This window comes from Bufo bufo, chromosome 1 (genome assembly GCF_905171765.1).
Source record: "Bufo bufo chromosome 1, aBufBuf1.1, whole genome shotgun sequence".
NCBI lineage: Eukaryota > Metazoa > Chordata > Amphibia > Anura > Bufonidae > Bufo > Bufo bufo.
Window position 1 is genome coordinate 123016577 of NC_053389.1, and position 14975 is coordinate 123031551.

The 14975-nt window shown below is 40.5% G+C and overlaps 1 long non-coding RNA gene across 2 annotated transcripts; it reads left to right on the top strand.

Annotated features, from left to right (window-relative positions):
• Nucleotides 1-5492: 5492 nt before the first annotated feature.
• Nucleotides 5493-12623, top strand: LOC120998506. 2 transcript variants are annotated; one of them, XR_005778417.1, is made up of 5 exons: nucleotides 5493-5825; nucleotides 8510-8633; nucleotides 11192-11346; nucleotides 11433-11613; nucleotides 12521-12623. It is a non-coding gene; the product is annotated as an uncharacterized LOC120998506 (long non-coding RNA). The 2 variants fall into 2 exon arrangements; XR_005778416.1 differs by lacking the exon at nucleotides 12521-12623 and having other exon boundaries at nucleotides 11433-12176.
• The last annotated feature ends 2352 nt before the right edge of the window (nucleotides 12624-14975 follow it).

Genomic DNA, 14975 nt, shown 5'->3' on the forward strand with positions numbered 1-14975 from the left:
TGGAGCTACTAAACACTTCCTTAGTCATATCTCACCTTATTTCTGCTGAAAGCAGATGCAGATGTCCTTATTCCTCTGTCCCTAAAATATTCATTCCTCTGATTCTAACGTATCAAAAACTCAGACTAGAAATGAGCGAAGTTTAGAAAAATTTGATTCGGCTGATTCGCCGAGTTCACCAGGAAATTAGATTAGTTCCAAATTAATTTGTCACGAATCGCTATAAATCAGGTTTACCCAGGCCAATCTGCCTAATCATATTCTTCCCACTTGGTGGCCAAATCCCAGTGTGAAGGCTTGGAAGTTAACCCTTTCCCGACAGCAAATTTACGTTGGTGACCAGACATTTAAAAATGGCGCCCGCTGGCGCATGCAAAGGGTTCATGGCCAGGAGTACTGCTGTTTTAAAGAGCAGACACCTGTCACTAATGACTTTTAACACTTCAGATGCCGTGGTCATCCGGGTGTGCTCCGGCTCCCCAGATCCCTGCCAGTCCCTGTCCTCCTGTGTGATGGTACCAGAGATGGTACACAGCATTGAGGTGGGAAAACCTTCCTCAAAGCAATAAAATGGAAGGATCCACAACAGGGATGACTAAAATCCCATGTGGATCTATTCATAAGGTCAGGGATCCTTCCCTACTATGAACCTAGTGGTGTTTTGCTTTAAAAATTATTAGGGTTAAGACTAGATGGCCGAACACAGTGGATAGATCAAACATGGCCGCTGGATTATTGCAGCAACACTGTCCCCAGCGCATGAACGTTTGCCATGTCTCTCCCAATGCTCAGCTCACAGGACAATGGTGGAGACCGCACAGATGAGGCTTTTATATGGCTGTGACATCACAGGGGATGGCTACCTGCAGATTGGCTGGCTGCATGGTATTATGGGTGATCTTGCATTCCCAGGCTTCTTACAGTACTTTCACTTTGAACATAAATTATCCAATCATCTGAGCCTGAAATATCTAATACTCTGACCCAAAAACATTCAGTCCACTGTTCATAAAGTATCCAATACTGTAACACTAAAATATTCAGTCCTCTGATCCTAAAATATCCAGTAAGGTAATCCTAAAATATCCAGGCCTCTTACCCTAAAACATATAGTACTCTGGCTCTAAAATATTTAGCCCTCTGACCCTAAATTTTCACTACTGTAGCAGTAGCTAGTCTCTGATCTTGAGAAGGCTGTAGTGTGAATACCTAGTCAACTGTTCCTAAAACAACAAGAGGTTAATTCCAGAAGATTGAACACATCAATTTAGAATACCCCATATTTTGATCCAATTTTCATTAATCTGGTTCTAAAATACCCAGAACTCAATAATAGTACCAGATTGAATATGGTGCACTCCATCTGCAAATAAAGCTGCCATGTATACATGAGTGTTAGCACAACATCGTACTGTTATGCAACTTGTGGTCAGCGTTATTTAACAGTTTTCCCTCTGCAGGCTACATTTCTAATTCTCAGTTATTCCTGAAATGGTGGGAGGAGACTAGTTGCTATGATCTCTCCCATAGACTGCACATGGAGACCGGAGATTCTGCTTCCTAACTCTCACTAACTCACTCACTCACAAACTCAGATCAGAAATGTTATCTCCAGCAGTATCTTTGTGTATGTCTATGCCTCTGCTTCTCTCCCTAGCTCACTTCTCCTCTACCTCCCCTCTCCATAGACTTCTATAGGAGCTTGTAATCTGATTTTTTAGTGAGCTGACAGTACGTCTTGGTCTTGCAAGTCTGAATTAGCAGGACATTGAGAGAGAATATTAAAGGGGAAAAAGTAAATGCAAGGCACTTACTAATGTATTGTGATTGTCCATATTGTCTCCTTTGCTGGCTTGATTTAGGGGTGAGGGCCACCGCTGCAGCGCAAATACGAGGTGGCTGTGAAAGGAGCTGCTGCGTATAAATGCCTAGGCGCGCTCCCATGGTCCCAGCCACCAGAGAGGCCAGCACTTTTTACTATAGTATAGTGTACTATACTGTAGAATTTCCCATGTAATAACAATTGTGTAGCATCTATTCTTGTAACTCTATATTGTACTATTCCTCTATTATCCCTGCTAGATATTATGAATTAATTTCTAGCAGTTTGCAATGAAGGTCAAAATGGGTGTTAACAGTTGGGGGCGTGTCTCTGCCATCTAACACTGGCAATAAAGATGAGCGAAGTTATCAAAATTTTGATTTCACAAAGAAATTCGATTTGTGATGAATTACTTCATCACAAATCGCATCCCATTGTATGTAGCGGGCCCAATGACGGGGGAACGTGGCTCATGTCGCCCCCCCCCCCATCATTGAACCTTTTAGATGCCACGTTCAATCTCTCAACGCTGATCGCGGCATCTGACATTAACATTAAGGCCTTTCAGGGGTTAATAACGGGTAAAAAAAACAACAACAAAAAAAACCATTTGCTCGTGGCATCCTTGATTGAAGAAACAGTGCAAAATCTTGCGTGGTAACGGGATGACGTCACCACGTCATCATGCTGGATGGGCGCGGTGACATCATCACTGAAATTTTGCGTGTTTTCTTCAATCAAGATGACCGCAATGACTTTTCTGCCAGCAAATGAATGAGGTGAGTATGTATTTTCTTTTTTTTTTACCGCCATTTCAGGAAAAGTTCATTTGTTACCACGAAGCGCAAGGAAATTCTGCTTCATGGCAAATTGAATTTCTCCTGAAATTCGGATCGAAGTCCACAATCTATACGTTATTTTTATTTGCATGGACTTTGTTCTATGTCAGGTGAAGTACCTAGTCCTCTGTATTATGGACCAGTAGGCACTCCATATACCCCCATATGGTTTCTTAGAGGGTAGCACTTTTATCAGAGAATTCCTCCATAATACGTCATACCAGAGAACATGACACAAAGGCAGGAGACATATGAAGATATTGTATTAATCCATACTGTAGCTTTCTTTGGGTGCTGTATTATGGCAGTGTACAACTAGGAACTTCTGATACACTTGTGTACATGAGGTTTTATTTAGGCTTCTTCAGTGTGCAGTACGCAGCCCTGCAGGGTATTGCGATGGTGAGGTCACGGTTAATAGGCAAACGAGGGTTGCTCTTGGTTACTCACAGTTTATGAAAGACCCTGGGCAGGTGTACAGCAGTGATGGAGAGGCTGGCACAGGAGTCCTCTGGGGCACTCTCAATGTATAGGGACCAGGCCGGTGGTAGGTGCCCTGGGTGTTGCAGGTTTAATGTGCCGGTGGCAAGGTCCCTTTAAGTTCATGACGCCAGTGCCGGTAACAGTGGCACACCGATTTATAATAGGAATAATTGAGGAATACTGGAAACAATCAACTATTTATAGTCTTTTGTTCAGTTCCATATGTCAGCAGCAGTCACAAGCAGGCTTATACAAATAGCAGGCACAATGTTCTTGCAAGATACTAAGAGGGTTAACACACTTACAGATCAGGCTGCACTTTTCCTCAGAAATCCTGTCTGTCTTTATCCCAAGGCACGTATGCCCTATTATTGGCTTTATCCTTGGTTAGGGAAACTTCCTCAGGTATATGTCCTTGCTTTCAAATAAATCCTTCTGCCCTTCAGCTCTCTTGTCTAGCTGGAATACTGGCTCTGCTCTGCTCTGTTATGGGAACTTGGTTTCTCTCAGGAGACAGTCCCTTCTCCTGGTGGGGCAACTAGAAGCCTGGACTTTCTAGCTGCATGTCAGAACCTGGCCTTCAGCTCCTGCCTGGCTAAAGTACCCACTCTGAACTGACTCTACACTCCTTTCCCTGAACAGGACCTGACTATATATATTAGGGGTTCCCTAGCTCCCTCTACTGTCTAGGAGGAGGAACTGCACCCTAACAGGCCTGATACACATATAAAGCAGGGAAAATGCACATAAAACATTGCAATATACAGTGGTTCCACAGGAGGTGGAGAACAACGTGACCCAATTGACCCTTGTGTAGTGCCCTCCTTTACCTAGTGGGACACTACAAGTGATCCATAAATACTAAGTAGTGTGACCCTCTGCAACCAAAATGCCTAGTTCTCGAACCTTGAAAACGTAGTACCCTACCACTCCAATCCTAACAGATCTGCTATCCTCTCCTCCAAATTGGAACATGATATGCAAAATGAATGGAAATAAATATGCATTGGGCAGATTTTTCTAATACTGCTTGAGATTAAGACAGTGCAAACTGTCGAAACAGTCTAAAACTGTGTCAGTTTTATCAAAGTGGCTCATGCTGGATGATAAACCTGGCACACCTTCAGAGTAAATGGTTAACCAACCATTAGGTGACCTACTTTACCCCAGAAATATGTGCCAAAATCTTGCAACCTTTTTAATGCACATTGTTGCTTCACAAGTTATACTTTCATGTAGGCCACATTAAGCTATACAGTACCTCCTTGTTGGACAAGCAAAAAAAAGTATCTAAAACACTTTATAAACGTGATGCAAAACATGTACGGCAGTTTTGTGGCACAAATTACACCAGAATTTTGCCACATTTTGATTTGAAGTCGCCCCCATTATCTTTTTTGAAACCCTGATGCTATGTCAGCTGCCATTGCCCATGAAGTCCAGGGGCAGACTGGTCATAGACCCTATAGATGCCCAGGGTGGGGTCGGAATTCTCCTCATTGCCACTGGCCAGGTACATAATGATCTGATGCTCTCAGCATTAGTAAATGTTGGGAACACTAGGTACTTATGAACCTGGCCAGCGGCTGCAGATGCCTTCCTGAATTCAACTGTATGGCTGTCCTCAGGATGGTGATACAGTTTAATACTGTGGCAGGGCATGGCTTCTTGTTGTTTACTCTCAATGGCAACAGGCGACTATATGAGGCAGTGAACAAACTGGGACCTCTAAAACTTAACTTTTAATGTTAATACAGCTAAAATAGATCAAACAATACAACCACAGAGGGCACCACAGGGGAACATCTTCTGGGGCAGGACATTGTGTTGCACAGTGGTGTTTGGTTCTGCTGAGGCAGTATTTTTTGCTGTGCTGTGGTATTTGGTTCTCCTGGGATGGTATTTTGTATTGCACTATGGCAGTGGTGGTGAACCTACAGCACGGGTGCCGGATGCGGCACTCAGAGCCCTCTCTGTGGGCACCTGCACCATGGAAAAAGTCTATGTACCAATATGCCTTAGAATTTTCCTGGCATTCATCAGTACAGGTCGCACTATGAACAGCACAGGCAGTGCACTGAATGTAGGCAGGCTATTATAGCTAAATGATAAAGTTAATGGAAGATATACTATATTGGACTGTAGTATTCAGGTTAAATTGCCGTGTTGGCACTTTGAGATAAATAAGTGGGTTTTTGGTTGAAGTTTGGGCACTCAGTCTCTCAAAGGTCCGCCATCACTGCACTATGGTATTGCTCACCTCACCTACTTGTGTTGACCCCATCTATTTGTGTTAGACCTCTCTACGTGTGTTTTCCTGCCTTCTGCCAATTTGGTCCTACCTACAACGAGAGGACACTTTTAGTTTTTTTCCAGGGCCATGTTAAGTTACCAGTCTGTCTCTGGTGATGTCCAAGGGTAGGCAACTTTGATGGAAGCAAGCATTTTAATGAAATATATGGTAGAAAATAGCAAATATTCCAGTATAAAGTTGATGCCCTGTTGTGGTTCTATTCCCATTTACAGGATCATTGCAGTCCAGACAAACCCTTGATGTTCCAACCTTTTTCTGTGTGTGGGTAGCTGTGCAGAGACACCCAATGAATCCTGCTGACTGTCTGAGAACATTGCCATTTATAGCCATAATCCTTTCACACTTCCGCCTGGATTTACTTATTAGCGTAAGCTTCTTTTTACTGTGTTGATCACTGTGGGAACACAATTTCTAATAATCACAGTTATAATTAGTGAATGGTCCATATGGGTCTTTTAATTTAGGTTAAAGGGAGATGTTCATCACAAAGGGGTATTTTAAACTGAACACTCACAGAAAACACTTTTTTTTATTTATTTCTTTAGGCTACTTTTTTTGGGCAGTAATAAGCCATTTAGAATTAGATACAAAATATAGTCTTTTTGTACTAGTCAGCACGGAGAGATAATAGTTTATGACTCTGCTGCACAGGGTAGGATTTTTCTGCTAGGTAGTCTCATTAGAATTGTAGAGGGAGGATTGGAATGACTGACAGGATGACAGCTCTAAAGTTCTCTTGATAGCTGTAAATAAACATACGTTTCTGCAATAGGAGAGGTGTCTTTCTGTAATTCACCACCCCTCACTCCTCCCTGGTCTGACTGAGGGCCTGATAAAGAGGTATAAAGGGTTTTTCTGGGACTTAGATTTTGATGACCTATCTTCTTAACAAATCATGGGGATTTAACACCCAACACCCCCACTGATTAGTTTTTTCAGGAAACCAGAGGAAACTATACAGTGAACAGAGCCTCAAGCAAAAGGTTCTGTCTACTATGTTGTAGCTGTGCTGGGGTACTATTGCTTATTTCCCATTCTAGTGAATAGGAGCTGAGCTGCAGGACGCCGATGCTGGCAACTACACAGTGGATGGAGCCTTCTGCTTCTGGATTTATCCACTGTACAGTTTCCGATGCTTGTGGCTTCCCGAAACAGCTAATTGGTGGAGGTGCCAGTTGTCCGATCCCCTCTATTCTGAAACAGATGAAAAAATCCTGAGGATAGGTCATCAATATCTAAGTCCTGGAAAACCCTTTTAAGTGAGACTCTCTGCTCTTCTAGGCAGAGGGGAAGCTATTCACAGGAATTAGTATAGGAGAAGTTCAAAAAGTTATATTCAATAAACCATACACACAACCACCCACCCAATTTTTGTATAAAAAAAAATAGAAATAAAGCATAACATGTGAGGGCTTGCATTTTCCAAATCTATCCAACTCTGCAATAATTCCAGATGGTTTTTGGAGATAAATTTGGCCAGATACTGAAAAGATAATCTACTGATTAGAAGTATCCTGCCATGTAAAGCTCCATTTTAAAAGTGGGTTGTGCAACTGGACAACATGTCAGAGCCCATCATGCTTCCATTTTGACTTATAAAGAAGACAGGGCAGAATAGTGGACCCTTTTCTAATGGAAAAGTAATTTTCTTCCACTGCTGCAACACTCATCACTCTTCCCCAGGGGCTCAGGTGCATAGAAACACATTGGAAAATGGAAAAAACAGCAATTCTATGTTAAAATCTTCCTTTACTGAGTTTTCAACCATTGTGAGAACTCCATTAACTGATGCTTTTGGGCTTTATAGTTTAAGACATGTCACTAAATGGTGTTTTTATGATTAAACACAGTAGAGAAATAGTTTTATCTAACATGGAGGTGACGGATTTTCCTTCTTCTGATGTGACTTTAAAAGTCCTTCTCACATCAAGTAACATCTCCCAAACCAGGAGACCACAGAAGTTCTGGTACTTTATTTGGACTGCTATGTTACATTGGACAATTCTTTTTTGGTACAAGGGTACGCTATAGTAAGCTAAACACAAGGTGCCCCCCTAGTGATCAGCTGTTACCCGTGGAGGAATATGGCAGCTTCTGTTTTATGCAGCACCTCCACAGGTGAAATTAAGTATTACACAGTTTCCATTGAAATCACTGGGCTGCCCATATGATACTGTACATGGACATGTCGGGTGCTCCAAGAAGATTCACATTTCGTAGCCATTCTGTGTGCTAGTAGGATCTGTCTCTATTAACTCAGAATTCATGATAAGCTATTTAATATACATTAGGATGCTGCTTCTCTAGTGTAATTACCTGGATGCCCCCTGTGTGGTCTTTGTAGCCCAATCCTAATACTACACTGGAATCGCGTCCCTCAGCAAAGGTTATTTATAGAAATGTATTAAAGAGAAATTCAATCTCCTGCCCGAGAGATGCATTTATCTGCTGTTTAGAGTTTTTTTTTTTGACAAGTACTGGTAAATGGATATTTCTGTCACTAGGTGGCACTGTCAAGTCATTAAAAAAGACCTGTCCGTGCCACCTGGGGATGGAATGATGATTTGGAGTTACAGTGTTGTATGAGCAAAGCCAGGTCAAATTTATAAGATTAGAAATATATTTAATAAAGCATAATGTACTGAGAAGATAATAGATGGCCAATACAATATTATTAAGCTATCAGCTTAGCAGTACTTGTTCATATATGCTCCTCATTGCTATAGATGGTTCCCTTTTTTAGTTTATGCTGGTTTATGCTGGTGGGAAATGGCAGATGAATAATCCCTATAAATCAAATAGCAAAATAAATATCAACCCTTGAGTAGTCCCACTATAGAATGTCCGGCACCATTAGATCAAACTCCTTGCCAAAGCAGAATTACTGTACATCTAGGTTTTCCGTCAACTGGGGAAATACTGAAGATCCCTGCCCTGGGACCCCCATCTACTGTTGAAGTCATAACTATACATACAGCTTAGCCACATTCAATAAAACACAGTTTTTCACAATTGTTTAAGATTAATCCTAGTACACATTCCCTCTCTTAGGTCAGTAAGAATCACTACGCATCAAGAATGGAAAATGTCATACAGAAGAAGCCTAGAGACAATGATTTATTTTATTTATGTGTTTAATTACATTCCCAGTGGCTTAAAAGTTTGCATACATGTGGTTAGTATTAGTTTTTAAACTGTCTAATTTGGGGCAAATGTTTTAGTTAGCCTTCCACAAGCTAACTTGTATAACAGTAAATTGTGGGAGCAATTATAATTTGACATGCTTCCCAAGATTCACAAACCTGAAAACCCAGGGAGACCGATAATTTCATGCATGGGCACCATCACTGAGAAAAGTTCTGGATGGGTGGAAGGTGTCTATAAACCCATGGTGAGAGATACAGCCAGCTACCTCCAGGAAACAACTGATCTACTAAATAAACTGTCTGAAATAGGTCCCCTATCAGAGGGAACTATCCTGGCTACCATGGATGTAGAATCTTTATATTCTAACATTCCACACCAGGATGGATTAAACGCCTGTGAGGTTCTTATGAAAGATAAAGGAATTGGCACCGAATCTGTGGTGGAACTTACAAAATGCATCCCGACCCATAATTACTTTTCATTTGGTGAAACCATATACCTACAGAAGACCGGTATTGCAATGGGGAGCAAAATGGCACCACAATATGCAAACTCATGGCCAAGCTTGAAAGTATTGATATTAAAAAGAGAATTTTTAAATCTCAGAGGGACAGGAGAATCTGGAAATACAAGTTCATGATAACCTTTGACACACTAGAGCAGGGATGAATGTGTCTCATGGATCTATGTCCTTCTACATCTCTTAAAGAATGTAGCCCTCAGACCTCTTGGGTTCATCACATTCATGGACTGGACATCAATTAGAGGACAATCTTATATCGTCATGTATAATTACTCCAACAATTTACTGTTACAACTGTTTGTTTTCTCCTCCACTAATATTGATCTGCTTTACGTCACTTGTCTCATCTACCTCATTATTCCTATGTACTATGGTGTATAAATATGTGACTCTTCAGATACTGTCTTAACCCCTTAGTGACCAGCCTGTTTTTGGCCTTTCTGACCAAGCGTTTTTTTTCTTCCTTTTTTCATTGTCGCGTTCCAAGAGCTATAACTGTTTTATTTTTCTGTCTATTTAGGTGTATGAGGGCTTGTTTTTTGTGGGAAAAGTTGTAGTTTTTAATTGCGCCCTTTTGGGGTACACATAAGTTTCTGATAAATTTTTATTGGGGGAGGGAGATGGGAAAAACAGCACTTCTGCCACTGCGTTTTTATGTTATAAATTTTAAGGCGTTCATTTTTCCGTATAAATAACATAATATGTTTATTCTCTGGGTCAGTACAATTAAAGTGATACCAAATACATATATATTTTTTAACGTTTTACTACTTTTTTGCAATAAAACCACTTTTTTTAAAAGGAAAAAAATGTTTTTGCATCGCTCCTCCCCAAAACCCATAACTTTTTTATTTTTCTTTCTATGGAGTTGTGTGAGGACTTGATTTTTGTGGGACAATTTGTATTTTTCATTGGTATCATTTTGGAGTAAATTACGCTTTTTGATTGCTTGTTATTAAATTTTTTGGGTGGTAACTAAGAATAAATGAGCAATTCCGTAATTTTTTATTTTTTTTTACGGCGTTCACCGTAGGGGATAATTTACATGATATTTATGTAGTCTGGGTTGTTACCGACGTGGAAAAACCAAAAATATGGGGGAAATTTATTATTATTTTTTCTATGAAAAGCATATTTTTTTAATGGCATTTTTTTATTTAATAAATGTGTTTTTTTTTCTTTTTTTTACCACTTAATAGTCCCACAAGTAGACTATAACCAACAGTATTTTGATTGCTTTTAAAATGCAATGCACTATCCCTATAGTGCATTGCATTTTAATGGCAATGCTATTCTGACATTGCGAGAGATTACTAAAGGCTGGTCTGGGGCCTACATGAGATCCCAGCCAGCCTTCACACACATTGGCACCCCGCGATCACATTTGCGGGGTGCCGATGGGAGACAGAGGGAGTCCAATGCCTCTGTCAGCACTTTACATGCGGTGGGCGCCATTGCCTGTGGCATGTAAAGTGTTAAACAGCCCAGACTGGCACTCCTGCTGGTCCGGGCTGCTAGAGCAGGGCCGTGGCTCTCATGTGAGAGCCAGGTCCCCGTGCCCCGCTGCAGGCATCAGCCATGTGCTTTACGTATCTCGGATGTTGACCCATCTTGAATGGGTCCGCAATCCAGAAGGATGCAGAACAGAACAGAGGCACGTAACCCCAGGGAACTAAATTTATTTATATTTTTGGAGTACATGGATCAATGACCCATTCAAGCTGAATGTATCTGGATCCATCTGAACATCCTTGCGAATGCTCGTTCATTATTGACCGCATATTGTGGTCTCCAGTGCACACAACTGCCAAGCTATGGCACGATCTCATGACATAAATATTTTGCCTTTCTGTAACTTTATTTATACGAAGTCTAACGGACAATTTAATGTCAAAATGATTATGTTAAATAAAGTTTAATTGACAATGCCTTGAACTTTATCAGTCTGAAAGAAAAGAATAATTTAAAAAATCACACTTTGAGCTATAATTCATATTTTGTCTTGTAAATTTTAATGAATATTTATAAATTTATAATTTTTTAAAATATTATTTTCATTTCAGTAAAACAAATAAAAAAAACGATGGAATACCTGCAGAGACCAATTTAGAAGGGAGATAAATGCAAAACAGCTCAGTGGAGATGGCGGGTTAAAAAAGAAACCCTATATGTACACAAAATATCTTCAATTCTTAAAACCTATAATGGAGTTACGAATGTAAGTAATTTTAATATTATATTCTTATACTTTATATAAATTTTAATATATATAAAAAAAATATATATATATATTTTTTTAAACAGAACTGTAGACAATATCTCTCATGAATCTGGCTCAAGACCTTAGTCTACGGATGTGGAGGTAGAAACACAGGAGGAGATTACAGCAGAGGCGTCTACAACAGAACAACTATAGCCTTCAGAGCAAATAGAAGAAATACCATCTGCACAGGCTATGGAAGAAGACATTATAAAAATGGGACATGTTCGTGTTTAACTGTGAAGCCATACACAAATTTAAAATAATATTAAAATGATTAAATAATTTTTTAAAGACGTAATTAGAAATAAGGTATTAGAAAGTATTTACACCAAATTTATAAAAATATTTGAATTTTACAAAATACCTCAGACCTCAAGCCCGCGTCAAAGGTCCTCATTCTCTTGCGAGTCCCTAATCTAAACTAACAACAGGGGATCTAACTAAACTAAAAAAATATAAATTTTAATAAAATTTAAAACCAGATTCCAGCTGAATTCAGCAACTTCCACGGATGGCGTCCAACTGCCATGACAATGCCCCCTCAGGACTGCAGAAGTAGTCGGCATAGAGTTCCCAAATAGCTAGTCCAACTGTTGCAGGGCGTCCAGGCCAGTTTAGGTCTAAAATGACAGAAGATGTCATATTTAGGCCCAATTCTGCATCTGTGGAGGCATCGTGAATCCTGGTGAAGTTGTGCAGGAGTACACAGGCATGTATCACCAGGATGGCATTGTCCGGATTCATCTGTATGGATGACATGAACACTCTCCACTTTGTGGACAGTATTCCGAAAGTGCACTCCACATACCGTCAGGCGCGAGTCAATCGATAGTGACAATGCGAATCCTTCAGCTGCCACAATCACAAATGGAGTTGGTGGACCTGCTGATCTGGGTAGTCTTCTGGGCTCTGGCAGGGCAAGCTGGTTTGTCTGAAGCCGCTGACCCATTCTGAAAACACTAAAGATGCGGGCGTCAGAAGTGCTCCCATATGCCCCGATATTAACAATTACAAACTTATAGTTACTGTCAGCCAAGGCCATCAGCACTACAGAAAAAAAAAGTTTGTTATTGAAGTACCGGGACCCTGAGTGTGGCGGCTTCTTTACACGAATATGTTTTCCATCCAGGGCCCCAATGCAGTTAGGAAACTGCAAATTGGTGAAATCCCTCGACGATACAAAGCCAATCTTTTGCCTTGGGGGTGGGAGTCGCTGCCAGATGACTTTGCAGGTATGACAGACGATCCCAGAGATTGTTGAGATCCCAAGGAGAAACTCTATACGAGAAACTCATCAAATGAGTTTCCGGTTGCAAGGAATCTAAAAAAAAAAGAAAAAAAATGTTTTAATATTCATTTACATAAGTTAATATTTAATATATAGTATTAATTCAAATTATAAAATTCACTTAACTCAAGGTGACAATCAACCTTTGCTCTGCTGCAATGCTGAACCTCATACTGGTGTCCAGGTCAGGATGAAGACACACCAGCAGGTGATCAAATGCTTTCATGGACATCCGAAAATAGGTCTTGAACTTGATGGGGTCATGTCGCAGCTCGTTATACAAGATATGAAATTGTCCTTTGTGAAGGCGCTGAGCAACAATGGGATGTGTAACGCCCCAGAGTGGCACATGGAGAAATGTTTATGCCAAGTAAAGCTGTTATTGAACTTCATCACAAGGTCTGGAATTAATTTATTCTTCATCCATAAGTTAACTACCTCCCTTATTTGCTGCTTCGGAAGACAACACCTGGGGTCCAACATATCCAGGTAGGAGCACCGTGACACATACAAAACAGTAAGGGACATTGTAGGCCACCCTATACCACTCGGCCATTCCTACACCTGGGTACCACCACCAACACCATTTCTTAAAGGGACTCTGTCTCGTTGCTTCACTGCAACTGGCGTCATGAATATTTCTTAAAGGGACCCTTTGCCGCTGTCGGACATTGCAGATGGACCCTCTGCCGTCTCCTCTTCCTACCGGTCCTTCGTCCAGCATCGCTAACTGCCATCTGAATCGCAGAGAAAGAATCCTGTGAAATAGTACTTCATTCATAAGGTCTTCTGCCATGGTGATCGCTGAGAAATAGGAAGAAAACAATGCCAGCCAAGCAAAGGTTTCTCACACAGCTCTGAATGACACCAAAAGCACAATAAAATGGTGCCTGTACTATCACATGTCCTCTGTTTTAAACATCTTTTTTTTTTTTTTTGGCACCCTAGCAACATATGATCCCCCTTCCGTTTTTTTTTTTGGGCGGAAACACGGAACGGATGCGATGAACATTTGTAAAAAAACTGAAGGTTTTTGCGGAAACACGGATCCACACAAAATGGAACGTAAATCTGAAAAGGAAAAATGCAGACGTGTGAATGGACCCTAAACACCTTTATTTTTTCACAATTCCTGACATTTAATCCTAATGCACATTCCCTCTCTTAGGTCAGTCAGGATCACTACTATATTTCAAGAATGGGAAATGTTAGAATAATACTAGAGACAATGATTTATTTCATTTTTTATTTCTTTCATGTAAGGGTCCATTTACACGTCCGCATTTTTCCTTTCCAGATTTACGTAGTATAAAAATATAATAATAAAATTACTTACGTTCGTAACTCCATTATAGGTTTTAAGAATTGAAGATATTTTATCTCCCTTCTGAATTGGTCTCTGCAGGTATTCCATCATTTTTTTAAATTTATTTTACTGAAATGAAAATAATATTTAAAAAATTAAAATGATAAATTTATAATTATTCATTAAAATTTACAAGACAAAATATGAATTAAAGAGGACCTTTCACCAGAAGAAAGCCTCTAAACTGACTATACAGAAGTGTAGAGCGGCGCCCAGGGATCCCGCTGCACTTACTGTTATCCCCGGGCGCCGCTCCGTTCTCCGGTTATAGCCTCCGGTATGTTTGTAGTTAGGCTCCACCCACTTGATCCTGCCACGGTCTTCTTCTCCTATGCTGTAGCGCTGGCCAATCGCAGCGCTCAGCTCATAGCCTGGCCTGCGATTGGCCAGCGCTACAGCATAGGAGAAGAAGACCGTGGCAGGATCAAGTGGGTGGAGCCTAACTACAAACATACCGGAGGCTATAACCGGAGAACGGAGCGGCGCCCGGGGATAACAGTAAGTGCAGCGGGATCCCTGGGCGCCGCTCTACACTTCTGTATAGTCAGTTTAGAGGCTTTCTTCTGGTGAAAGGTCCTCTTTAAAGCTCAAAGTGTGATTTTGAACATTATTCTATACTTCCAGATTGATAAAGTTCAAGGCATTGTCAATTAAACTTTATTTAACATAATAATTTTGACATTAAATTGTCAGTTAGATTTCGTATAAATAAAGTTAAAGAAAAGCACATATCAAAAAAATATTTATGTCATGAGATCGTGCCATAACGGCCGTTCCGTGCACTGGAGACCACAATATGCGGTCAATAATGAACGGGCATTCGCAAGGATTTTGAGACGGATCCAGACCCATTCAGCTTTAATGGGTCATTGATCCTTGTACTCCAAAAAAAAAAAAAAAAATGTTTTTGTTCCCTGGGGTTACGTTTCT